This window comes from Anopheles nili, chromosome 2, assembly GCF_943737925.1.
Source record: "Anopheles nili chromosome 2, idAnoNiliSN_F5_01, whole genome shotgun sequence".
In the NCBI taxonomy this organism is placed as follows: Eukaryota; Metazoa; Arthropoda; class Insecta; order Diptera; family Culicidae; genus Anopheles; species Anopheles nili.
This window is the reverse complement of record NC_071291.1, coordinates 11,611,942-11,639,759: the sequence shown is the minus strand read 5'-3', so window position 1 is coordinate 11,639,759 and position 27,818 is coordinate 11,611,942.

Here is a 27,818-nt window from a genome sequence, read left to right as displayed (position 1 = left end):
TGTCATATATTTTTTCGATTATGAAATGAATGCAGGTTTCGCAGCAGATGATCAGTATCGATACAGCTCTTATCTAAGAGTGATGATTTGGGTAATTTTATTCTTCTCCCAAAAACATCTGATAGTTAATTCTGCTTCTTTAAATCAAGTCCTGTTACGCATACCGATTTTTCGCCAACTAATACCCGGAACAATCAAGCGAAACATTCAGTAAGGCTTGTGTGGCTCAAACATTCCTCGCATACACTCGCAAAGGATTCCCCATGCAAAGCACGCTCCGGAATGCTCCAAGACACCCCACAGTAAGGTCCGTCACTACGGCGATCGTAGATTACGCCGAACAGCCCTCCATAGCACGAGGTGCAGCTGATGCACTCCGGTGGCTGGAATAATATGATTGGAATTTTATTAACAACGGTCCATTTAAAAATGACTACCGCACCGAAGGGACCCACCCGAGGCAGGGAGCGCGAAACACGGGCAGATTATACACATGCCAACCGGGCAGAGCCCTCCAAAGTTGGTCATGGCGCATGGACGAGCTCCGTGGCAGTGCGCGAGTCGCTGGCGTTTCGGAGTTTAATTGTCTTCGTTTGCTTACCAAAGTTTTCTTGGAAGGAAATCAATCAATCGCCGTACGCCGTGTGCCCGCAGGCGTAGGGCTTTGTTTTGAATGGGACAACAACAAAAAAAAAAAAGGGCAACAGGGCGATGCTGGGGACGCTGGTCGCTGAAAATGGAGACCTGAAAAAGGGTGACGGAAGCAGCGCATGATCCGCCGCATAAATTATTCTAACGAACTTCTCTCGGGGACAGGTAGTACGCAGTGTCTTAACGCTTTCGCTACATACGATCCGATGCTGCTAGTCTCCGTTTGTGGCGTGTGTTTGTGACTGTGTTTCTGTTTCCCTTCCCTGAGATGCTGTTTGAAGGGGCATAACAATAGTATCTTGGTGACCGTGCTTCATCCTTGGGTATGGGTAATCGTACCGGTTTAATCGCTATTGTTGGCTCGCTACCGAGAGTGACACCCTGCGCCCTGGAAACCCTATCCTATCCTTACCGAGCTTCATTCGCTCACAACGCCTTTGTTTCTCACTGTCCCAGCGGGCATTGGGTGGATTGGGAACGGCAACAGGATCGCGTACAGTGCCCCACTTACTCCGCTACACTCGCATACTCTGCATAACGATCATTATAAAGCAATATAAATATGCCAATTAGTAAAAATAATAATGCTTTACAATAAAATAAAATAAATCATTCGATCGGGCAACGGAGATAGGGAAATTGTCATCATTTTATTTGACTTGGTATTATTCGCTGTACTGCTTGAGCACTTCCGTCTTATCGATGCATGTAGTACCGTTTTTTTTCTTCTTCCACGTGATCGTCCGGACGACGTGCTGCTACTGATGTTTCGAAAGGAATTCGGTAGCTGTTGGTTTTGGGTCGTTTCATGCGCCTGCATTCTCATGAGATGTAGATAGTGAGGTAACGGGGCACAGACCGAGGATTCGAATGCGTAATCGTGGTGTGTTTTGGGATAATGATGTGACTAAAAATGGAAACACATTTTGGAAGGTCTTTTCTTCAGTTTCTTCATCGATCGTCAATGCAGATGCGTTCAGACCAGTTTATAGCAACCTGATGAAGTATGAATTTGAAATCGTAATAAGTACATGCAACGTGCTGCGAAACAAATCAGGTTATTAATATTTAGTTATTTAAGCCATATTATAAACTTAATGAAGTTCAATTTGGGGTTATTAAGCCATAGTAATCTTGAGCTCTGTTTGTTATATCTTGGGGACCTATGGAACAGTTGCATTTATCATAGACTATTTTTTGTTTTTGAATTCCTTAACAAGGATATAATTTTTCTTTATTTAAAAAAATTTTCCCGTATTTTCCCTCGTTCTCCTCGTTTAAAAAAATTTTCCCGTTGCTAAAACGCTTTATTAAACTTCCAATATCCAGTAAAGCGAGTCCTATAAGTAGCCACTTATGACCAACGCGAAACGATTCTTCATCAACCGGCCTGACGCATATGGTAGCGACGATCAGCAGATCAATTAAGAAGAAATATAAATTTGCTGCACCCTAGCCGCGTATGATCGATTATGCGCTCACACGTGCACACGCAGGCGCGCTGTTCGCACCATACCGCGTACACCGATCTGTTCGCGACCGATCTTCACGATCCCGGGTAGAAAAGATGCCCCTTGATTGGCTGCGCGATCGCATGCGATCGAGGCTGCGTGTTGGTGTGTGCGTTCGCTGGAGAGGGTGCAATTTGTAGCACCCTCTGCGTCAGAGCGCCATTGCTGCTCGATCCGGCGCGAAGATCACCTCCCCTATCTGATGCTGCCCGTTACCCACTCTTAAAACCTGAATCGCGTCGAAGCGTGCAACTTCGCGCCCTGCCAGGTTAGGTCCGCCCTGCTCATCTCACCCCTTGTCCGCAAGAGGGGTTGCTGCTTGGAGTGGAGCATAAAACCGGGACTACGCACACTCGTGCGTCCCCGTGCGCCAGTGTTGGTGGCTCAACATAAGCGCGCGAAGATCGATTCAATGGCACGTGCAACGAAGAGGGGAATCAAAGTACATAAGCCGGCGTTTGTGTGGGGTTTTGGGGTTGAAGCTTTCCACTGCAAGGGGGTGTGCTGTTGCTGCTGCGAGCCTGCGATTGGACAACCGCGTGCGAATGTTCGTTCGAGCGATCAACTCTCGGTGTGGTTGTGTCGCGACTCGAAGTACATAAGCATACATAGTTTGGGCTGGCCGGATTCTTGATCGACTATGGGAGTGTAGGTTTGTGAGCGAACTCCGTATTTTTTTTTTGTGAAAACACCTTGACATAACAACCATACCATAAACATAACCATTAAATCAAATTAAGACATTCGGTCGTGGCTCGACGTTCGTTCGCCTCCGGAGGCAGGCCATTGCAGCCTCCTTCTCGTACTTCGCAACAGAGCTTACCACCGCATCGCCGCCAGCATCGGTTGGCTGTTTTTGCTGCTTGTACTACGTTTGTTGCTTTTGCTGCGTTTGCTTGTTAGAGCATAATTACGCCTCGAAGTGTATCACGCTTCATAACCACGGGGCAGGTTTTGCAACTAATCCCTCCGCCCAGCAAATCGACGATTGACCTGGCCGCTAATCTCTGTGGTACCTCGAACGGAGGCCGCGAACGGTTAGCTATCACAGCGAAACGAACGGAATTGACCGCGTAGTTGGAGCCCCTCAGCGAAACCGTTCGTTTGATGTCAAAATCCTTCGCTCACTCGCACCATAGAACCGTGATCGACCATTCGAATCATCGACATCATCTGTGGGTCAGCATCCACAGTTCTCTGTTGCAGGCGAACAAAAAAAACCAAAGCAAGCCTCAAGACGGGATTGCCACTGGCTTAAGCCTAAGTCGATCACCAAATCCAATTTAAGTTTGTTGTTATCTCGTTACGGTTGCTTTCCACAACCGCCACCTTCTCGCAGGGCATCCGTGATTTTGCTTAGGTGCCCGGTCATTGGCCAACAGGATTTTGTGATGGTTTTTCCTTTTTGCATTTTCTTCACTTGCTTCGCCGCTACCGGTGGTTTCGGGTTATCGTTATTGTGAAATTGAATTGAAGCGAAATTTGTAATCTTCTTAACGGAGAGACAAACCGGTGTATAAGAAGAAGCTTCACGTTAAGGCGCGTTCCAGGACTGCAGTCGGTGCTCGTCCCGTGGTTTCCATTCGATTTCTTCGAATCAGCTAAGACCGGCTGGTACCGTTTATTACCGTGGAAAGGGATCCCGAAAATGTCGAAAAACAAATGCCACAAATGAAAGAAATCCGACAAAGTCACGGTAAACTTTACGCTGACTATTGACGGCAAGCACGTGCGAGTTGTACTCACTCGGTGGTGGATTGTGACCTTTGCGACCGTCTTTCCGCTGATGGACTGTTTTCCACGCTGAAAAGGGTGTATTCCACGGTAGTGCTGCCGTTAGAGATCCATTGCAGTTGCGAGCTAGTGATTTCATTTCCCCACGAAGAGTACACCGGTCGGTGGGGCGACCGCAAAGGATGTAAATTTGTGGCCTGACTTCGTCCGAGGATTCGTTACGAACGTCGTCTTTGATGTCGTTCCCTTTTTGCTGAAGCGAAGCTGATTGATTTATAGCAGTTGCTGGGCACCAGTGTTTGTGGTAGCGTCCCAGAAAGGATGCTGCTTCGTGGCGTGGCTGCGCGTTGGGTCGATTTTTGCCGCTAGCATCGAAATGCAGTCGGATTAGCGTAATGAGCAAAGTTTAATGATGCTTCGTCGTTTAGTGCTCACGAGAAGAATGATGAGCTGTATTTCGTTTTTCGACAGTCTGGCGACAGCTGCCTGATTGCTTTTGGGTTTCTGGTTGGTTTGCTGCTAGTAAGTTGTTAACGTCCGATGAATTCAGGACGTTCCAGATAAATCAAAGATTAGGGAAGAACCATTCGTGCGTGGCGTGCGAAAGAAACGAAAAACAAACAATCAGCATTCAGTACGGCTGGGGGTTTGGGCTGGAAAATGATTCACAAGGATTCGTTTTATGTAAATAAATCAATGTATGTTTTCTCACCGATCGTCGTTATGCGTTCAAATACAGTACTGGCGCCAAACAATCAAACGAATCATGCGCACTTGGCTCGGGTACCGCGTTTGGCATGACCAAAAATGTTCGCATATCAATTGATCGTGAACGAATATCGCGAACAATTCACATTCGTGAAAATCGATGCATTTATCTCATACACAAGTGACAATAATAGTCATTGTTTTCCGGCTTTCGTGCATAAGTGTCAGCGGGCGGAACAATCGCTTTATGAATAAGCTTTGCAAATTGTTTTCACCTTCACTCCCTGCACGTCCGAACGCATGCGCTAACCGAAATCGGCGTTTATTTTATCGACATGCAAGAGGCCTGGTTGCGTCGGTTTGGAGCAAGGTACGAACCTGTTAGTCCTGTCCCGGGCGTACGGTGGCATTGCGGCATTGTCCTGTGCCTCCAATCGCATAACGAACGAAACCGATTGGATCCGGATTGGGGTCCGATTGGTGTGACTAGCGACAGCAAAACAGATTAAAACAATAATACCAAGAGCGCATTTTCAAGACGTCGGAATTGTCCGTTTACCCTTGCTGTGGCTTCGTTCGATTAGCTCTCGGAAGGAAAATCCTGGTGTATCAAGCAGACCAGGAAGACGAAGCAAAAGCAGCAGAATGGAGGTAGGCCATAGACCCATTCTCGGTGAAAAGCGGTGAGAAAACGAGAAAGAAAGATTAAAACTTTCAATGGAAACTCAACAGCAGCAGCAGCGCTTCGACATGAGCTGCAACATGGAATAAATGCGAAATCGTGCCTAATAAATCATAAACGAGCCAAAGGAGCATTACTTTCAAAATGGTGACTCGAGCGCGCATCGAAAGCCGTTGCACTGGTGGGGTTAAAAATGGAAATGGCTCAGAAATGTACAAAGTAGGAACTGGTTTTCAATTATAATAAAATGCAAAATAGTCAATTTAAAAGCAAAATCCCAAAAATTCTTCTCAATGGCGCAGGGAACATGGGAAATTTAGCTCACCGTTATCACCGTTATTCAAAAATGCTTGACAAAATATTGGAAGTTAATTTTCTGGTGACATTTTTCTTCGTAACACGATAACTAGGCATAGTTTCATGGGGGTTCTTCGGAACGTGCCATACAGCTACGCCATTCCTACGCCAACCTGCTCGTGATTCTTCAACAAGCAAAAAATCCAATCTTCCTTCGAAACAAAGCAAAAAACTGGCCCCAACCAGTTGGTTTCGAAACGGGGTACATATTCAAATGCATGCGCCACATTTTCATAATCAGGCGACGAAACCCGCTCGTTCGGCAAGCGAATCGCGTGTTGAGGTGGGGTTTGACTGCATGCTGAGCTCGGTAGGCCTTGCACTCGGTACTGCACTCGGCGGTTCTGCGGTAGACAAAATGCATCGGCACGCGGCGACTGAGGGAGTGCTTGGTTTGCTGAGTTTCCAAACGACTCTGGGCGCCCGCTGGCCGTGCTGGAGGACGTGGAAAACAAATAAATTGCAGAAAATGAACTGGAAAGCGGGTGAAAAAGGTATCGCCAGTTAATAAAGACATTACGCGGCATGCTCTCAGCTCGGTGACTCGTGGAGTAGCGCGGTAGGCTGGCTCCATTTGCCTACCAAACAGCCAGAGCTGAAACTGGAGGAACAAATTCGAATGTCGAAGGGGTAGGGTTTTGTTGAAACTTTTTAATACAAAATGGTTATGCTGCTGCTGCTCCTGCTGTTGCCTGCAATTGGGATGCTCATTCCAAGCCACCACCGGTGCATACCGATGGAATGAGGCAGCAACGGAGAAGGTCGCGAATGGTTAGAAAACAATTTCCAGCTCAACTCATTGCGCTTCTGCACCATTCACGATCTCTTGGTGCACGATCTGAAGTGCAAAAGGGAAGGTGTGATTGGTTTGTCGTGTCGTTATGAAAGAGGTGAAAATCCTGTCGACAAAGCTTCATGGTTTCCGAACAGGAATGTCGCGAATGGAGTAATGTGTTAAGCACAGTAGGCTGGAATGTGAAGAAAAAGCTACTTTTATCGTCGTTTGGACTACACATTGTATAGATTAGCGTTTGGAAGAAATACCAAAATGAATACTGAATTGCTGGATGAGAATAGATAGACAAAACGAAAACAAATCGAAGCAGCAAATTAGCGGAGAAAAGAAAATGTGATTAACTGGTCATAGTTTCGGAGCACATAAAAAAAAACAACCCAAAGCGGATAGCTCATTAAAGAACTCTTAATGGATGCTCTGAGCATTGACCCAGCACGGCCGGGCGGAAGTAATCACGAGTAAAAGAGTCATAACAATATAAGAATTATCGGTTTTTTTTAACTACCACCCATCGAGTCCCGTCACATAAACTGTCATGGCTCGCGCAACGAGCTACCGTCCGTTTTGGGTTCGATTTTCCAGCACGCACGAACCGCAGTTCAACCTAAGGGAACAAATTCGATAACTTACAGCGCATAATCTGCTGCATTAGTGAGTGTTATTTATTGCAGCACCATAATTGCTTCATTCCCGGCCGCGGGTCAGTCCCATTCGGCAGAAGATTACCGAATGCGACAGTGCATTTGTGGCGGCGTTCCGACACTCGCCACTTGGAAAGGGATTTTCCGCGGTCAAGCGACTATCACCGCGGCCGCGGCTTTACGTCGCTTGGACACGGGTCATAAAAGTGGACGGCTAACGCTGGAGAAGTCAGCTTCCGTCCGCAAGCAGCGTTGGTGGGTTCAGTTCGGTCAGCAGCAGTTCCCCACGCGAGTAGCACACGTTAATAACTCCTCACTGATTTATCGCTCGGGGGCGACGCGGTCGCCTGGCGGCTCGCGTGAATGCGCTTGCGTTTGACCATTTGTAGCTATCGGGAAGTGTGAGAGAAACGGATGCAGCGTACACACTTCGACCGTTTCTGGCTGGTGATCATCCGCGATCAGACGCGCCCGAATGTGGTGCCGGGGGTTGAAATAATAAAATCATAAATTATTAGCTATGAATAATCGATCCGCCACTATTTTGATGTTAATGAGCTACCGAGCTCTACTGGCAGTAGAGAGGAGCGATTGGATTGGAGATGTATGCTGCAAGCAACTGTTCGAAAATTTAGAGCACGCTCGAGCGTCGTATTTTCGGATGTTGTTTCCACCGATTCTGGAGCCCCTGGTGGGAAGCATATCTGATCGCATCGACGATACCGTTTCGTTCGTTCGTTCGAGTGAAAGAGATCCGGGAGCCTTGAAAAACGCCGCCACAGTGTTGATGCGGTGCTGTGTTTCTTTCCGGTGAAGATAAGCGCTGATTTATTCCTCCTCTCACGTATGGCCATCGATTGGAATTTTGGGGAAATAAGGTGTTCGATCGATTTGGCTACCGGATCATCGTCGTGTGGTGGCCGACTCCAGCGCGAGAAAAAGACGGCCTATGACGAATTCGGGAGCCCAATACACACATTAACCCCTCGCCGGGTGGCGAACAACGAACGAGCGATCGATCGAGAATAGATAGCAAATTTACGATTGTTTGGACACGGTCGCGTACCGCTTTTGGGAATGCTGTCCAATAACTCATAATTAGGCCTAGCGTACCCCTGTACATGGCGATCGCCTGTGAGACGGAGTACCTGTGACTTTCCACGAAGGGTGCCTCTTCGGATTTTCCGATCCCTTCTGGTCGGGGATGCAGTTGTGTGCAAAATATTTGCCCTGCCAAGGTGGTCAATATGGCACGTGATAAGCCCCCGACTTGCTGACTTCCTGGTGTGATAAGTCTTGTCAGCCGATAATCCAATCAACGTTCCCATCACTAAGCCGATTAGATAAAGTACGCGCACGCTGAGTTGACGTATGCGTTCGGCTCGAGACTTCTATTTTAAGGGCGGTCATGTAATAATTAGATGTAACGCCTTCCGCAGCGAGAAACAAGCGGACTACCCACCGAGCGAAGGGACGTTCCAGAGGTGCAAAGGGCACACGAAAAGATAGTGTGTGTGAGTTTTTTTTTTTCAAGTATTGCTGGTTCATTTGCATACGTGTACCTGATCGTAGAGGAAAAGGATTGATGATTTATGGCTAAAGATGTTTTTTTGGCAAATATTTTAAGATAAGTTTGGGATTTTTCCTTCCGTATCCATTCTCTGCTTCGATAAAGCTCATGTTGAAGCTGTAGCAAGATTAACACTATGCTTCTGCGACTCACCACTCGGGGGATTATTGTTGATCCAGCTGAATTTTTCATGGTATAGATTAGACCGAAGAAGTTATTTGATTTTTTTCTTTGAAATCTTCAAAAACCAATTATAGACTGAATATACTGCAACAAACATAAGGTATCAGTTTTACACGCTGTATCAAATAAACAAAATTTATAAAAATTTAATAAATTGTTCAAAAAAATTTCAAGACAAGTTGAGAAACCATCTCCGTAAAGACTAAAGTCGGATAAGTGAGAGTTGTACTAATGTTTTGTGTTTGAACTGAACGGTCTTATTATGCATACTCCACGTTGATTATTGTTCTCAATTCTCGATCTTTCGCCAACACTCCACGGTTTCCCCATTTAGATTAGAAGAATTCGTAATTTCAGGACAGTTTGGCCGGAGCTGATAAGCAGCATTAAACGTCGCTCTTAGCCACTGACGCTTAATAGGGTTTATGGGGCATGAATTGGAGTCGTGTACGGCACTCCGATGGGCTCAACTTTGATGCCGATAATCGCAACTCATAAAGCGATTTTCCAATCAAACTGTGTGCAGGGTAAATCGGCCCTGGAGAACCGCGAGATGTGCAGTGCTAAAGCGACAGCTTCCGCTATTTTCCGCGAGAAGCTTGGTGGGGATAATTTCCAACCGGCGCGAGATGTGTGGGGAGAAAACTCGAAAATAACTGCCGCTGAGAGTGATAGAGAGATAGAGCGAGCGATTTATCGTCATTATCACAAGGGCCACGCCACCTTCCCGTTCGTGGCCATTTTCCTCCTTCCCATCGCCTCCGAAAATTGCGCGCGCTCCACCACTTCGCGTGTTGTTGTGTGCCCTTTCCTATCGTTGCAATCAAAAATGTGTTGAAAAATTTATATAAAATCATTAACTTTGATCACTATAATCAACCGTTCCAGGGCGCTGATGCCGCCGCTCGGTGGATGCGAAATTTGTGGCGTCGATTGCGAAGAAGGTTCGGTCGAGGGTGATGGTGAAGGTTCACAGTTTCTGCCGGTCCATTAACCGTGGGCAGCGATAACGGATTGAGTGCTGCCTCTGATGACAGTCCCTCAAGTCAACCGAAAACATAAGTTCATCGAGTCCAATAACTGATCTCAAAGTGGGAAAACCAAGCGGAGTTAGCTTTAAAAAGTTTGGATGGGACATTCGAAAAGTAGTTCAGCCCATTCCATATTCGCATAAGGCTAGTTATGTTGCGTGTAGTTTGTTACATTCTGGATGTGTATAGATACTCTCGAAAATCGAAAATTAATTGCCATTCAATGGTTTGTTTTACTTCTCTAGCTGTTAAAGATTATTATCAACTTATACTTTTATACAAATTTCATTCCTATTTTTTAGACAGGTATTTCAGTGCCTTGAAGCTTTCTAGCTGTAAATGATAGTGAATCAAACATATATGAAGTAATATTGTAAAATGAATGTACGACAGACGATGAAAATCTTTTTATAATGTTGCTTTTTCTACAAATGAAGTGCTGGGTTAACTTTTCGTGCAACCTGTTCAAATAAATGTCGAATCAATCTGCGGTGCGGTGCTGCAATTTGTGATCTTGAACCATAAAATTACATTATTAAATTTGTGATCGCGGGAAAATTGATCGTTGCCGTCATCGACTCGCGTAAGGAGGGACCGGTAATTTAACCTTCCTGCAGCATGATCACTTAAGAATCCGGTTTCACACACGTTTCACGCATTTGCTTCGTGAGATTTTCATCATATTTAGCTGAATAGTAATTTGCGAAAATTATACTCATCGTTAGCTGTTATGAATTGATTTGACGAACTCTTAGATCGAAAGCAATTTAGTTGATGATCCTTGTAGAGGTCCTGAGAAGGGAAAGTAACTAAATTGTTCACACATCGGCCTACAACACGATCGTATTGCAATTATTCAAAGGAAAAAAATGATGTTAGGAAGAAAATGTAATAAAATTTTAAAACATATTGCTATTGGAATTATGTATTTTTTATTATATTCTGATATCGAAGCAAATTCGAACTCTGATAAGTACGCAGTAAAAAATCCAATAAAATCAACAACCTAATATGTAAATCCAAAGACCTTCAAATCGTAGGTTATATTTTCAATCACATAGCTGTTGATTGAAATGATTGCTTGTCGGTTCCATAAACGGCAATAGTTTATAGTCATATTAGAGGCTCGTAAATAGTTGCTGGTAACACCCATCAACAGTAGACCGTATTAATTATACCGTGTTACTAGAGTAAACAATTGGTCTAGAAAAGGCAAGCCGATCGTGATCGTAAGCGCGTTTCGATGGTTTTATTTTCCAACCAATGTTGCTAGTGTGAATTTTAGCCACATGGCTCTTTCATGCCTGCCGCCAAACGAATGCCGCCTGCCGATTGCCTTGCACGTATTGTCAAACATTAGACGACGAGAAATGGCTTGCCTGAGCTAAATCATAGCTGAACTTCCGACAAAATAATCTGTCCTCGGAACTGGAGCATAATTAGGTAGCTTATCAAAACGAGCAGTTTGTCCAAGAAATGTATTTCAGTTAATTATATTTAACAAAAACTGTGGTTCTTATGGAGAATTTAAGAGTGAAATATTGCCATGTTCCTAAAATACTAAGCGGATTTCAAACCTTGACTATGTTTGATAATGAAGCTCCAAATCGTCGAATGTCTACGAAACGAACGAATTTCAATTTCTTTACTAATTTGCGCTAATTAACTCATGCTCAATTAATCATTCGGACCACTTCAAAAGCCTTTACTGGGCATCGCCGTCATCGCCGCTTTCGCTGTGGAAAAAAATTGTCACTAGGGTTTTTTGAGCGTGTGTTATTTTTATCAACTGCATGAAGCGAATCGTTTTTTTTCCGTTTCGTTGACTTTTTTCGGAAAATTTTTTTGTTACGATCGTTACACATGGCAAGATTTGGAAGCTGGCCGTTTGAAAACACGCCGAATATGGACCGATTGCGAGCGGCAGTCAGTGTTAATGTAGAGGCTTGATTGCTTGTGAGTAAAACCAGGCCAGTTTTGTTGAACGACTTTTTAGAGGGTACAATCGTCACATCCAAACGCGGACTCGAAACCCTGTTACATAGAAGCCAAAATGTTTTGAGCTAATTTTTCTCTACAACATTTTGATATAATGTCTAAATACGGTGTAACATTGTTTCATCATTCGATGTGGCGAAACGGCTTCATTATCGCACGGTACGATTAATGAATCGAATCGAGAGCGACGATTCGATCGTTGCGAACGTGATTCAACCTTCGAACGTCAGTGGTGCCGGCGGCACTATTGAATAATTAAGACCTTAAGTTCAATCAAATTGACACTAATTATCAGTTTTATGCACCAGCGATAACCCATCCGTATGGATCGAGCCGGCTAAATAAGGGGGCGAGGATGAACAGGCGATCGAAAGTGAGCCAAGGAACCTCTCCAGATCCGGCTGCCTGTGCTGCCATCGGGGTAGGATTGATAAGACGCGGATCATCGTCCCCCGGCTTATCAAATGAGATTGGCATAATGTCGACTGTCATCCTGGTTGTAAATACGTGCCTTACATTACATTCCGCATCCGCTCGTTACAAATCGCTGACGATTTATGTTTTTAGTCTCTGACGGGGTAGCTTTAATTCTGCCAAACCGTTGAACGGATCTCGAATGTTCTACAACCTTTGTTTCGAGGTTCGTAATCGATATGCTCAGTTCAGGCGAATTTGGGGCTTGTATCTTCTACCCGATCATTAACGTCATTATCGATCGAAAAGACCAAAATTGAGTTTTTATCCCATTACCGTGCTGGCTATGCGTACGGTGCTGGCGTTTAATAGCCTGCGGCCAAGCGTGGCGCAAATTGACCAGCAAATTTGTTGATCGATTACCATCATTATGGAAACAAGGCGTTGGATCGATAGCGACAAATTGAAAGCTCGGCAAGATACGACATCACGTCGAACACTCCAGGAACCCGTGCAGTGTGATGTTTTGAAAAGGCTTTAATTTCGAAGCGATGAAGAGGCCATGCGTTAAAAGCTGCTCCGAAATGAGGGGCTTCGTGATGAGCTCATCTTTGAATTTAGTTGTTTTCGTGCTACGCATAACTCTTACTGTCAAATACGTTGTTAGGAGTAAGATTTAAGAAACACTTTTTTGGACGTAGAAAGCTTTGGAATTCTATTTTAAATGCAAGCAGCTAATTCACATGGATCTTCTTGGATCTTTTCAAGCCTTCCCGAGCATGAATCCTCGCCAACCAAAAGAACGAGTTTCGTTCCGAACCCCAAACTTATCCAAACGGAAATGGAACTTAAAAGCAGTAATTAATACAGCGCATTGCCATCAGTAATCGTTTACTACACCTCAATTCTTTCCGAAGACCCTCCAGAAGAGCGCGTGGGGTCGCCGCGGTGGGATCGAGCAGGGAAAAGCATTTTCTCCCTTGTTGTGTTCGGTGCGTTCGGATAATTTCAAATCAAACATTCATAATAACGTAATTAGCACCTTCCACCGTTGCCCAGTGGCCGCGGCGTTGGATGGATTCGGTATGTGTGTGGTCCGCTTCCGGCGGTACCGGCTTGGCAGCCACATTGCCGGATGTCGACCCGTTGTTGGCACAATTATCGCATAGGCCGTGCGAAGGTGCAATGACGACGTGCTAAATGGCCATTGTTGTAATAGCGCGCAACACAACACTGGCAAACAATATAATTATTCAGCTTCGAACGCGACGTGGCGCTAATTGTTTAACCAAACGCACGCCAATGCATTTCACCGCGGCGATCCCATGCAGCCGGTGTCGGTTGCAGCCTCCGTAATGCAGCCTGGCGTACAAATAAGCTGTGTGGTGGTAGAAAAATGCATCACCATTCGGTCATGCTTCACCAGCGCCAGTTGCAATGTGCGTTACTTTTGGTGCGAGCGGCAAATTAAGCTGTTAGTGCACGAACTGTCGACTGCTGTTTTTGCGTTTCGCGCGCTTCTCGAGGCATTCCATCATCTTTCACTGTGTGATCGTAAAACCGCGCCTTCACTTAGGGTGTGGAACGCGTGGATGCATTTTGCACGCGAATGCTGCACAGCCCATGTTCGCACAATTCAATGAACTCATAAAACAAATGACGTTCCCACCCAGTGGTGCGAGGAACAGCTGGATGGTATAACGATGGGGATGAGCAGGAGTGCGTTTCATGTTTGCAGAATAATGCATATCTTCTTAGCGAGGTATTTTTCGAAGGGAGAGTGAAATTTGCATTGCTAACCTTTAAGCACTCTCTGCTTGGTGGTTAGATTTGATAAATTTTATCAGTGAATTTGATCAGTGAATTTTATCCTAAATGGCTTCATTTGGCCACTGTGCTTTTTAGTGAACGAAATATCAAATGACCGATAGTATTATGTAACACTCTACGCCTTTCGCTAGTCTAATGACAATAGCTTGCTGTGGAATTTCATTTTTAAATCCTTCTCCAGTACCATCCGCGGCACCCAAACGGCTTTTTTCCAACGGTTTTTCCCGCTGGCAACCGATTGTCAGCATAGCCACCATTCCGCCCGGATAATTCCCGATCATTACCATGCTATTCATGCAGGGAAGGCAGTCCTGCTCGATGGACGGTCGGAAACCGGAGCTGGTTTTTCGGTTCGGTGTGTGAGTGTTTACCAGTGTTTACCGTACGAATTCATAACGATAATGTTAATCATGCTCGCGTCCTCGCATCGTCAATGGCGACACGCCGGGGAGTCCAATGGCGGTGCAGATCGATCCGCAGGGATCAGTGCCACACAACAAACTATCCTATGATGAGGACCTATTGTGTCCGGCTGCGTCCATTGCGCTCGTCTAGGTGAGTTTGGAAAATTTGGAGTTAATTGTTTGTTTGACCAGTTTGGAGCGGGAGAGATGTTGTATTCAATTTTCTTTCTTCAGCTTCGGACCCGTCACAGTTAAATAAAATAAACAAACACATCTCAAACGATCACGCGCTGCCTATCCTCTTCATTGATTGTGCGCCGACAGGTTCATTACTCACAGAAATAGGCAATAGGAAACCGGCTGCTGTTTGTTTCCTATTTTTTTTTTGTTCTTAATGAGCTGCCTTTCCGCAACGACGGTGGCTTATCAATTTGTGATTTCATTAATAACGCGTGCGAGGTTTTTGCGTAATAATCAGGCCAAAGAACGTTTTAATTTAGCAAATCATATAAATCGCATCAAATGTTGTGACAGTGAATCCGATCGGTGACGAGCGGCATCTAAATCCATAGAATACGGAAGCAGCAGGCAACGCACACATGAAGATTATCGCTTGACTTGACAAGCTATATTTGTTTTTACTTAAAAGTTTTTTTCCGTTTTATATACAGTCTAAAGAGACCCGATGTTAAACTTGCTTATAAATTATTCTTCATATATTAATGAATTCTTTAAATATTATCATAAAAACAAGGAAAACGTTAACAAAAATAACATAAAAACCTAAACTTGATAATTTATCTTATCACGTTTGAACGTGACAGCTTTGGAAACTTTAGAGCCATTTGCTAATCGTGGTCTCAGCTGAACTCTGCCACAGGGTTTTATATACTTTCCTGCCAACTCATGCGGTTGTGCTCGTGATCGACTGTAGCGTCGTGATTTGCTGAATGTTACTGCTAATCACACACGAGTGCACGCTTAGCCGGTCTAACACACTCGCACCCTTCGATCCGGATCGCAAATGGCTCGCCATCATTTTGTACACATTCAAGTGCGACACCTTTTCGTAACATTTGAACAAAATTACCCTTAAATAGCTTTTTAACTGCAGTCACCCGTTTGTCAGCCTTTGTTGGTGCCACACCTCTCCCCGATCGCTTCCACGCCGCTAGCGCGGGTTCTGCCCGGTTGCATTTATGTTGCAGCCTTTATGTACACATGCTTGACTCTATTTAGCGCGCGGTTCGCAGTACGGCACCGAGAAGGGACCGCAAACAGCGAGGGAACCGAGCGGGCCACTCGCAACAACGAGGTCCTCGAGAGGCCCCTTTAGAGGTAGCTCTCGGCTTTTGATTGTTATAAATTGTGCTGCGTCGTACGGCGAACCCCAATCCGGCTGGGACTTCGACCGCACGCTGCCAACGAAAATCCTTCAACTCTCGTTCTCGCCCTTTTGTGCGGATCATTAAGCGAAGGTGAATGGCGGATTTTGTCCTCCCGTCCGCCATCCCGGGGGGTTCGACAAAAACAGCCAAGGTCCTTTTGCGAGCGCATCGTTTAATCACCGTTTCGGGGTTCATTTTCTTCAAATGAATCAAAGTAATAACGCACCGCTCGTCCACGGCTGCTCGTCGCCGCGCGAATTGCATTCGTTCCCATTCTGTTGCTGTGCTCGTTTCGAAACCGTGCCACTTTCTCTTTCTGGCAGCTCGGTATCCTGCCGGTCTCGTGCTCGAGGACTCACTGCCATGTCGCGTTGGAAGCAAGCGATGGCTGCGCGTTTACGACAGTGTAGTTAATTATAAAACGATACTTGAATTGGAAGTTAATCTTGTTAGGTGCGCTTCCTCCCGAGTGTCTGCGAGCTGTATGTGGCTAGAGCGGACGAGAATGGGTGACTGAAACCGGAGTACAATAATGGGCTTCCTGTTAATGATGCTAATAATAAATATCGAACGAAAAAGTCAACGCGTCACTCGATCGTGGCGGTGAACGGAATTGAGTAGTATCAGAAGGCATATCGGTAAGAAGTGGCCATTGGCAATGGTGTGACTGGCGCATGATAGTAATGCGTGGAAAAACACATTCAAACACGGCGAGCGGCGAGCCACGCTTAGGGTAGGGTTTGGCCCTTTTAGTCGAGGTTGTCGTCGCTTAAAGGTTTCCCATTGTTGTTGGCATATGCGCAGCGGACAGAGCGAGAAGTGATGCTGTTTGATTTAATCTTTTTGAAGTGGTAAAATCGCAGCAGATGTTCCGGCTAGCTAGGGATGGCGGTTCGAATACCATCGCATAAGGACGAACTCGTAAGCCAATAAATTAATCCTAGCAAACGTTGCACCTTGGCATCAGTTGAAAGATATTCAAGCAACCGAAACATGTTTGGCTGCTCCGTTCGGAGAATGGACACGATGTGAAAATATCGCGTCGCTTGGGAGCATAATTTTTCCGAACACGAAACAGGCAGGTTTTACGTTTTACCGAAACTATTGTACGGGATAAAAATTGCATTTGAAATTGGTCTGTGTTTAATTTTATAGCCGGTTATTGGAACTGCTTGCAGGCAAACATTATTTCGTTTCGTTTCGCAGAATCGTATCGAGCAGTAAAACGTGACGCATTTTCTAACTGCTGGGAAATTTTAAAAGAGCTAAAATTGGTCCGATCAATCGCAAAGATCACTTTTACGCATTCCAGCCGAAAATTTGTGAACCATTAAAAGCTCATTAATAAAAATCCGATTCCAAAGAACGAACCGAATGTGGTCTGTAGAGTTCGAAATGAAATCCACTTTTACGTATAAGGTATCGTGCAATTTTGTTTTATGATTTATTGCGCACTCATGCAACTCGTAAAAGGCGCATGTTTGACGATTTCGTTCAGTAATTGGCTTCCGGTCGGCTGAGAAATCCCAAGGTAAGAACCAAATGTCGTAATCAAAAATTATTTCATGAGCCTCCTTAACCGATCACCCCCGAAAAACCGAATCAGCCAGCTACAAGACCAACGGATCCTCGAAAACGCATGATGGATTCTTGCGGCTTCCTCGATGAGACGCCGGCAGTGGATCACGTTTAGCTCAGCCCCACGAAATCAGCTTGAGGCTAGTCTGACTAATCCTTTTGGTAATGAAGTTATTTGCGCCGTGGGCCAACATTGCCGCGCCGTCGAGTTTTATGGGCGACGGTTTCAAAAGAATAATTATCTTGAGTTGCAGCGTGGTTCTGAAACAAACGCTGGAATCCGTTCCCGCGTTTCACCTTGGCTGTAGAAAAATATGGCGAATGCGTTTTCGGGCATAAAACGCATGCGGCCTGGCCATAAAATCCTCGCAATCAGACGGTCGGGCGCAGCGAACGTTGCACGCTCGCAAGTTATCCCTGGAAGCGTGGATTCTCGTGGATGGTGCAGGCAGAAATCATAATGCTTCGAGCATCGTGCTGTTGCAGCCACCAGCACCACCACGAGTCGTGCCTTGTAGAGTTGTTGGCTCTGGGTTTTATGGCCATCCGGCGAAGCGAACGGCGTGCAGCAGGGATAACAGGATGGCTGCGAAATTGCGATCGCTGCCTGCCGCGACATGCTGGGCGTGGAAAGACAATTTTACTACCGAATACTTCATTAAATTAAAAACATGGCAATTTTCCTGTACTCACAAAAGGGCGTGCTGTCTGCTTCTATGCAAGTGGGAGCAAATGAGGTGCCGGAGTAATGAGTGCATCTGTAGCTTATTGAACGCAATAGTGAGCGTGAAGAGTAGCAGCGTAATTTTGCAATCAAATATCGATACAAAAAAAGGAATATCTTTAGTTTTCAAAAATATGTAAGGCCAGAAAAACTTTTAAATAAAACAGATCAGCTTTTCATCTACACGTACGCAGCAAACCTAACTGTTTTATGTCCTGCTTGTTAGCGTCTGTGGCCCATTGTAAAGAAGAGTTACGCGGATTAAAAATAGCACACCAAAAAGCGTCAGTTCGCCGTACGCTTTGAAGCAGCAACAGGATGCGTCTGCGTATCGCACTTTGCGCAATTAAAACACTTTCAGCTGGCAATGAAACAACAGACGCTGGTGAAAGACGGGCCCGTTAATGATGACGATTTGTTAATTGATCGTAGGCAGTGAGGCAGAGAACGCGCTGCGTCTGTGTGTTTTGGTTTAATTGGCGACATGCGTAGGATTTGTGAAATCGCTAACGAGCCACTTACGCGAAGGGTTCGGTGCATCTTCATTGGCACTGCATAAGCTATCAAGCTGGTGCCGTTTAAACCGGAAGTCTAATCTCGTTTCCTCAACCATAATCAAGCAGGATTAATGAGCGGCACGCAGAAGGAAAACCGATCCATCAACACTCAGTTGGCGATCGCTCTTCTTAGAAGCGTGGTCCTGAAATCAATTCCAAAACCGCCCAACCCTGATAAGACCGATAATGCTGATGACAGCCGAATGTCAAATGGGGTGCAGAGCATTATGATTTCGGCGAATGTTGCGATTTGCGAAAGCATCACGCGCTGTGCCAGAAACGAATAATCTTTCGCAAGGAAAAAAGAGAATAATAAATTGCGTCCGTATCAAACGTAATTTCCGTTCTGCAAGCAGCGCAGCATCTGAAGGTGTCAAGCGAAGTGTGAATGTCGCAACGAGCGCTTGGGCGGCCTGGGCAGAGAAACAGATTTGCAGCGAGGACCGGATCGCGTTTAGCAATGCCTCAAATTGTTGCTTATCAACGAGCGGAGAAGAAAATCGGCACGGCAAGCCAATCATTAGCTCATCCTTGCGCGCTTGGTTGAATGTGTAAACAAAGTGAAGCTGCTCGAACCGTGAAAAAAGTGTCGGACAGCTCGTTGATGGCGGTTACGAAACAACTGCACCGCAGGATCGCGGGACCGCAGCCAGCAGGAGCCATCGGAGCGGCAAAACCGCACCGTACACAGAAGGCAAATCAAGCCATCGAAAAGTGACGCTGGTCGAAAAATAGAAAACACGGTAATCAAGCAATTAAATGTTATCACTTCGTAGCGAAAACACGGTTCGCTGCGGGGCAAACGTTCGAATGATTAACAAAACATACGCGGAGCCTTTCGGGACGGAAACTGACACGAAGCGCATTAATTTGGGCTCGTCAACAAACAGCTGAGGCAGAAAAAGGAATAAAAAAAAAAGAGAGTTCCCAAAATGTCGACATCCGACAAGCGAAGAGTTGAGAACAGACAGCAGATTACACGCGGCTTTTGGACCTTCGCCTTCGGTTGATAGATCGGACGTTTTACTCGCCGTTATCAGGCTCCCCGTCCACCAAGCGCGCCGGGGTCGTAGCGGGATGAGATTGAAATTAAAATTATTAATTGCACCAAATATAACGATGACTTCATCTCGTGTTATTTTGATTAGCGCGTTGCCGGGTGGTGGCCATGAATTTGCTTCATTTAATTATTGCCGACCGGGCGAGGGAACGAACGTGGCTCGCGGCGAGCGCAAATGAACAGTTTTGTTGAATCAGACGGCCAATAAATTGCCGGATCTTTAGCGAAGCGCTGCAAATCCTATCGCTGGTGCGCACCCATGGATTAGATTGGGATTCAAGACGCCACGTATTGACGTAATTGTGGCTGACGCGTACACACGGCCGACCTATGAGAGACGCCGGCAATCTAGCCCAAGAAAAGTTGTGGCTACAAATGGTGGCCTCAGGAATGATTTATTATCTTTTAAATTCACACCGAGCGAGAGCATTTGTTGTGGTTTTTGGTACATTCAAAATTGACCGAGTTCGCGATGCATCGCACGATCGAGCATCGTGTTATGTGATTAGCTTTTTTTGCACAAATAATCGCTGCTTGGAAAGTAATGCTCGTGAGTGAAAGAGAAAATCGAATCGATTTTGCACTGAGTAGATTTTACTCATTTGCTAACGTGTTCTGCCCAAGGTGTCAACGGATGGAGATATTTATTCGCATAATTCCGCTTGTTAATAGCGACCAGATGGCGTGAATTTCTCCTTTATACCTGTTTTCGATCGCAGGAAGCCATGTTTGCCGAAGGCGACCACTTCCCACGGAAGCGACGCGCGCGTGAGTCATGTGCAAAATGTGCGACTTTTCTCACGATCGGCATAGAGGAGGCCAATTTGCAGCCAGCAAAACAACGCAACCGTTTGATCGGCACACGTAAAATATTCCCTGGCGACACGCTTGACGATTTTGAATGGCAACGTGCTAAGGAGTGGTGTCAACAGCGAAATGCTTCTTCGAAAGCAAACGCAGAAAGGCTGGACGATCGTCGTTAATTGTTCGTTCGATCGCAGGATTTGCTTTGAGTACGCCGCCAGTCGAAAACAGCCACGGTGGCGTGTTTTCACCTCAACACACCGATGGGAGTGATGCAGGCTTCCGAAGTTTATCAGCTCATTTTGAACAGTTTTGAGCGCTTGGATTTGGCATGGGACAGAAAGCCAATAAAATGAAGTGTAGAAAATGCATTGTTTGTCGTTCAACCGAAAACAGATAAAAGCACAAGGCTGCAAGGAGCCGCATGTGGTGCATCGGAGGCCAAATGTGCGTCCTGCCGTTAGTTTCAAGTGTCCGCTACGGGTTGCCGCCCATCTTGACCATTGTTTGCGACAAAGACCTGCTCTGTTCGTGGCTCATTATTGGGTAAGAAAACTGGCACCTTTTGCCTTGTGCGAAACGCAGCCTGCCAGCCTGTTGTGTGTCGGTGCGCTAATTTGTGCCGTTGACCAGGTCCAAGAGGTTTGCCCACGAGCCGCTCACTCGGACCGGTTCGGTTGGCCGAATTTCGAAATGTTTTTGTCACAAACGCCTCCGAACCCGAGCCAAGCCAGACACCGTGGAGGGCCTCCCGCTGGCCGAGCAATCAATTTCCAATACAAACTCCTGACAAGCCGCTCCGAAAGCAACCAGCAACCGGGCGACCCGATGACAAACGTGCCGTGGGCTCTGCCGTGGCCACAGCTGCCCGATCGAGGACGGCCGGTGCAGCTGGGATCGGGCTGGAGGTTATTTAAAATCGTATTAATTTAATTTATTGATCAGCAGCGATTCCAGTCACCCCAGGTGCTATAAATTATTGTTTATTAATAACGCTTCGCCCGTGCCGATTGCGTTCTGGGCCGGTTCCGAAGCTTACCCACGGCCGGATGCTGATGTTGAGCCTTTTGGGGCTTCTTGCAGACGGTCGCTTCTTCGTTCCGCTGCGGCTGTGGCTGCGAGCTCGTGGTCAAGGAGGCCCGTTTGATAATCGCCTTCCGCATTAGCTTCGCGCCCATTGTCGACCTTCCCGGTTGGGTGTTTTGGCGTGCCAGGGTGGCTCGTTCCATTCATTTACATCCTGAATCGCTCGCCGAAGCGCAACGGCACGAGCTGCAACCGGTGGAATCCGGTGGAATCGCGCGCGGGGGCTGATGCAAATTTGACATAAATTTAATTTGCTGACATCGTTAAATAATTTCGAATCTTTATGATAATTTATTGGTTATTGTAGTGCAATTAGCGGATTCGCGTTCGTGCGGAAAACATTCGTGCAGTACGCTGGATGAGGCTGTTTAAGAGGGATGTTCGTTCGCAAAAGCTGCGATAAAATGTTGCACGGTTGATAAAGGTTTATGGAGAATGAAAATTTGTAATTTTGATGCGATCGCTTAATTTTTTCACTCAATTTTTGCAAGTGAAAAATAGGAAGAATTGCAAGCTCAGATAAGTTAAAGTCTTTCAGCTGTTTCAATAGGTTCCAAACTTTGGTAACACTTTTACTTTTGTTAAATACACTCTCTCGTGGTCTCGATCGAGCCTTATACCACTTAAGACAACTCACCACAAGCGATGTTTGAGCTACGGTGTTAAACGATCACGCACGCACCGCCAGCCAAATGAGGCTAATAAATCATCCCTAATTCCGCCTTGGTCCCGTAACCAATGCATTCCGATCCTGGCTAGGTCGTACGCGTTTCGAGAGGCGAAACACGCGAAAAAGAAACACGCACTTCGAAGGCACAATCCGTGAAATTTTACTATTTTTCCACGCACTTCGGCACTATCAGGATGAACCGACGCGGGCCGGCGAGCTCCGACGAGGATAATTATCGGCACATTTCACATACCGGTGCCCTCGAAAAACCTCGCTGGCGCCAAGGGCGTGCCCGTTCCCGTGTCACGCAGCTCGCTGGGGTACTGAAGAATAAACGGGGTTTGGATGCGCCTTATTAGCGCTCGCTTAAGAATCGCTCGTTCCTTAAGGACGCTGGCGTCCCGTGGCCTGCTCAAGTTACTTATGCTGCTCTAAACGAAAGCGCTCGATGCAATTCGAGCTACGAAACAAGTGCGCCGTTCAGAGCGATACCCATAAGTCACAGAACGAAGCATTCCCAGTGCCAGCAGCTCAACACGCTGTGGAATTCTCTTCGAAGAGGCGATTGTACAAGGACTTTGAGGCGGCTCTTTAGATCGCGCCACGGAGCGGTCAAAGCCGCGGTGGCTATCGGTTTCGGGATGGCAACCGAGAGCAACCGAGATGATCCGATGATTTATGTTGCGGTCAAAGCATATGTTTTCAAAACCAGTCCAACTCGGGACGCCTGCCTTCGACGATCGGCTTCGGTACGGTGCGGTCCCAGCCGGTCAGCAGAACGGTCGGTCGGTCGGTCAGTCGCTTATCGCTAGACCTCGAATATGCCAAACTGATCTAACCTCGAACCATCAAACAAATGCCATTACAGATACATATGGTCTAGGGGTTGCACATGATTGTACGGCTTATGCGTCTTATGCCCTCAATCAAGTACCGCAAAGAGAGACTAATTTTGCTGCCAAATTTCGTTTCTATGAAATCGGCAATAGACTACCATCGAGTGGCTCGAACGCAGAACGTACAGTTCGGGGCGTTCTTGAAGTGCCGCCAAAGACTTTGAGCAATTAATCACCGTTCTCACTTTCCGAAATGCCGTGTAGAGTGTCAAATTACTCCGACATACTACCATAATGACGCACCGAAACAAATGTTGCAGTTTGGAAATCCGTGGGCAGGGCAGTGGGAATAAGAAGGGTGCAAGCAAAAGCACGAACAGAGAGCAGTAATGAAAATTTGTGTGAAAATGTCCGAGGCAGAGTTCTTTGCTGCCGCAATATGTGGAGAAAAAAAAAACACAAAATTAAATCATAATTTAGGAGTCATGTATGAAGGCTTATAACTGCGTATAGATTCGCTCAATACTTGGAAACAACCTGTACGTAGAAAAATTCTCTTCATCACTCGACATTTCCACCGTTCTTCATAAAACAGTATAGTTTAGGTGAACTTCGCCACTGCTGGAGAAAATGATGTTGGGGACGAAAGTAAGCCACCCTCCGATCGATTTGTTTAAATTTCGTAGCTCTCGCGGACTCTAATTAGCATATCGTTGCCCAAATCGAGATTTTTGATCTGCCACGATGAGTTCCCTTTTGTAAGTGCAATTGGCAGCAGCCACCATGTGTCCGTCAGTTCGTTTGTTTGGCATAATCAGCACCAATTATTGCCTCGACGTGGCACGCTGTCTTATCCGATTGGACAATCTGTCAATGTTCTGCAGGAAGGTCTTGATTCTGCTGGAGGTCAGTTGGACGTATAGTTTCGGTTGTCCATTCCCGTCTCGGCCCGACAAACGGAAGCTTCATTTGCTTGATCAGTGATTAACTGCGCACATTCGAGCAGGAGAGTTACCGATGGTCCCAAGCCTTGCAATTTGGGCTTACTGCAAAAGAGCAGACTGTGGACGCATGCCCGTCGATTTCCATTCCGTGCAATTGAGGGTTCATGCTATCGTAGTTAAAAATCAAAGTTATGAAATCATCATTTCCCAGCCCATACCGGTTGGTTCGGGAAGCGAGGACTTCTCGTCCCATGTATGCCATGACAGCCGGGACCGTGTTCTAAGCACCAGCATACCCGAATCCGGGGAAAATTTTTGAAGCACAGAACAACACACCTCGTTAGAGCCGGATTACGATCGGTGGCTGCTGATAACGAGCGAAAATAAAAGTGACTGATAGTACGCGGCGCGGACCCTAACTTTCGTTTCGCAGCGATGCAGCAAAATGGAGAGAAACAAAGCGGATGGAAAACAAACCAACATACGATGAGCTCAACGCAACGATATAGTGATGGCAAACGAGCTTAACAGGGCGCGTACGTTGTACGTCGAACGCGTCGAAAAAAGTACCGTGGCTTGTGGAAATTACGAGCAAAAAGCATCATTTTAATGATTTGCCCGTGTTCAAAAGTTACTGGCAGGAGTTTTTATCTACCGTTGCGCTAGTAACACGTGACAACTGGCGGGACTTCGTTGTGACAACGAGCCTTTTCTGGGAAGCAAGGACAATGTTTGATGGTATTAATGATATCGTGATTTGACAAGATTACATTGCGCCGCGGCAGACAAAGGTATCATGTTGTAATGAACCAGATGAGTTCGTCAATTAATTGGATGACGATTGAAATAATAATGATAATCATCATAATCTGTGAGACTTAAAACCAATCAAATCATATTTATTCTCTTTAAAAACATCTTGGTAGTATTGATTGTGCAGATACATATCTAGCACTTTCGTTTAGTATAGCGTTTTCTATTAAAATCAAACAAAAAAGTCTTTAATCAACAAAGCAAATGGATTCTGCAACAACAATCGCTTCACATTGGGTAGATTTTGAAGCTTTGCTAAAACAACCCAAGCGCAGTGTTTCGAATTCATAGGAAATCCGATCCATCACTGCGCCAGTAAACCGAGCATCGGGTTTGGCATGTCGAATTCGGGCAAGGAATCCCTTTGGTCCCACCCGGGCGACGGGTGTCATGCCTATTGTGCGATTTCGAGTGGCTCATTAAAGTCATATTTACCATCGTCGCGGTGGCTCTCGTTCTGCCCTGCGTTAAGGACCCCTGGCGGCGAGGATCGCTCAAGGTGTTGGCCTGATCATTCGTGCCGCACCGTGAGTGGTCTCCGTTTGGTGCAGTCTTGCAAAGATTTGGGCCAATCTTGCACACCAAACAAGCTCCAGGGAAACCGGCCGCGTGGTGTGAAGTAAGCAAAGCTCATAAAAGTCAACTGCTGGCACGGTCGGGATGTGGTTGATTTTCGATGGTCTCTTCGTGACTGCAGTTGCTCGGAAATCAGTGTACCGGTTTCTGGCCGTGTCGTCTTCTTGTCGTCTGGCGGTCCTTTTTGGCAGCGGATCCTCGTACTGGTACCGTCGAGGCTCTTGAGCAGCTGTCAAATGGGACGGTTTTGGAATCGTAACCAATCATGTTTGGTACGGAGCTCTTGTAAAATGTGTCATTTGTTTGTTGTTAAACGACTCCCCTAGCCGGGTTTCGATCGGGACGGACGCTCGTACAGTACCGTTTTAATTGGAAGGGATAGTCCGGGCTTTGTGCATTCGAATGCACCGATGCCGGATCGGTTGCAAAACCGCAAGGCACTGAAGAAAGTAGACAACAATTTATGAGCCATCGCCTACCTGACCCTTCTATCCTACCCATCTCAACGAACCACCATCGTCGGAACAGGGAAGTGCATACGGCGATGGTCTGGCTGGCAGGATGCGTGATCCTTCCCTCAAGTGCTGGTATGTTTCTCGAATTGTCTATCACATATTAATTGCCCTCTAATTATCCGTAGATGGTAAGGCCTGCAGTACCGCATCGGGAGCGTCCTTCATGGAACGCCAGTCAACGATCGATGTTGGGTATCGGTTTAGGGTAAATGATCGATTAGAGGACCGAGAGAAATCATTCGTTCTCAAGGGATTTGAGCTTTTCACGAAATGGAAGTTTCGACAGAGCACGAAGAAAAAAAGGAACGAAAAGTTGGCCAATGTTCAGGAGTGTTTCGGCTTGCCAGCGAAAGTGATAATTGTGGGATACAACCAGCGATCAGTTTCGCACTAAATAATTTAGTGATCAATCAAAGCGACAGCAGACGGATTGGATTTTAAATAGAGTTTATATGAAATTTGATGGATGAGTGTTGCCTATTGGTTTATCGCAATTTATTATTGTTTCGTTATTATGAGGGTATCGTAAACATATTTAGGCGAGGAAGTAAAAGAGATTTAGTTTTAATATTGATTTTAATGAAATATTTTGTAGACTAGTTTTGTTTTACTCTTAGAGCTTTTTTGACGAACAGTTTGAGGTGTGCATAAAACGTGATCCAAGACGAATAAAGGAAGCCATATCTTATAAGCTCCGAAAGGTCATTGAGTTATTCTGATTGAGAAATGAACCAACAGTATGATGCAGCTGATTTTCACAACTAACGTATGGGCGAAAGAAGGGCAATTGTGTTACAAAATTTGAAAAAAAGTCAAGCTTAAAATGTTTTAATGTATGTTCCTATTCCCCAAGAGAAATGATTTGCAGTCAATAGCACAACTGTCATCGGGGGAATGATCCTGATCGCTTTATCCTGATGAAAAGCGGAGCGTTGGCAATTGTCAAGCGGGATTAAAGGACATTTCATCCACTAAGCGTGCCTTTTGGCCAACAATGCGAGCGTTATTAACATTCATCAAACGTGCATTATTGACGTGAACTGGACCACTTCGCTGCGCTCTTGACTCGTTGAAAGCGACGAATGCCAACCCAAACAAAGCCAATTGCCACCCGCACAGCTGTATAGTGCCCTCGAGGAGAAACCCAAAGTCGGCCTTCATTCAGCGCAGGACCCATGTGGGACGATCCTTGGCCGTTGCTTTTGTGTATTTTTCGGCAATCCATGTTACATCGATCGGTGAGGCACCGTGCTGGTAATTGTAAGCAAAGCAGGAAGGTTCACCCAGGAAGGGTCTAAAGCGTCAAGGTGCAAAAATACTCGCCCGGATGGCCAACTGTCCGAATGTCCAATTTAAAGCAAATTCATCAGAAATCTCATCCTCATCGATAGACCGTCCCGTTACATCCTACGGGTAATTGTTTGAGGGCCGTGCACACAGGTTGGCCCAGCGTGATACAAAATGTGCCAGTGGCGCACACTGACGTGTGTTCCACGAATTTAATTCTTACAGCAAATGAAACCCTGTGCTCGAAGCCTCTAGGTTGTCCAGCGATGGCACAGCATGGCGAAGAGAAGGCTGTAAAAAGTCGGCGAAAAGCTTAGCAAAAAAGCCCATCAGACGAGAGGTGGTCCGATAGAAAGCGAGTAGAGGAAAAAAGGCTGGAAATGACAAAGTAATTGACTTCCATCCTTTTGTGGCACACTTGAGAGGCTGAGGTTGCAGATTGTTACTAACTGCAGGTTATCAACTTGTAG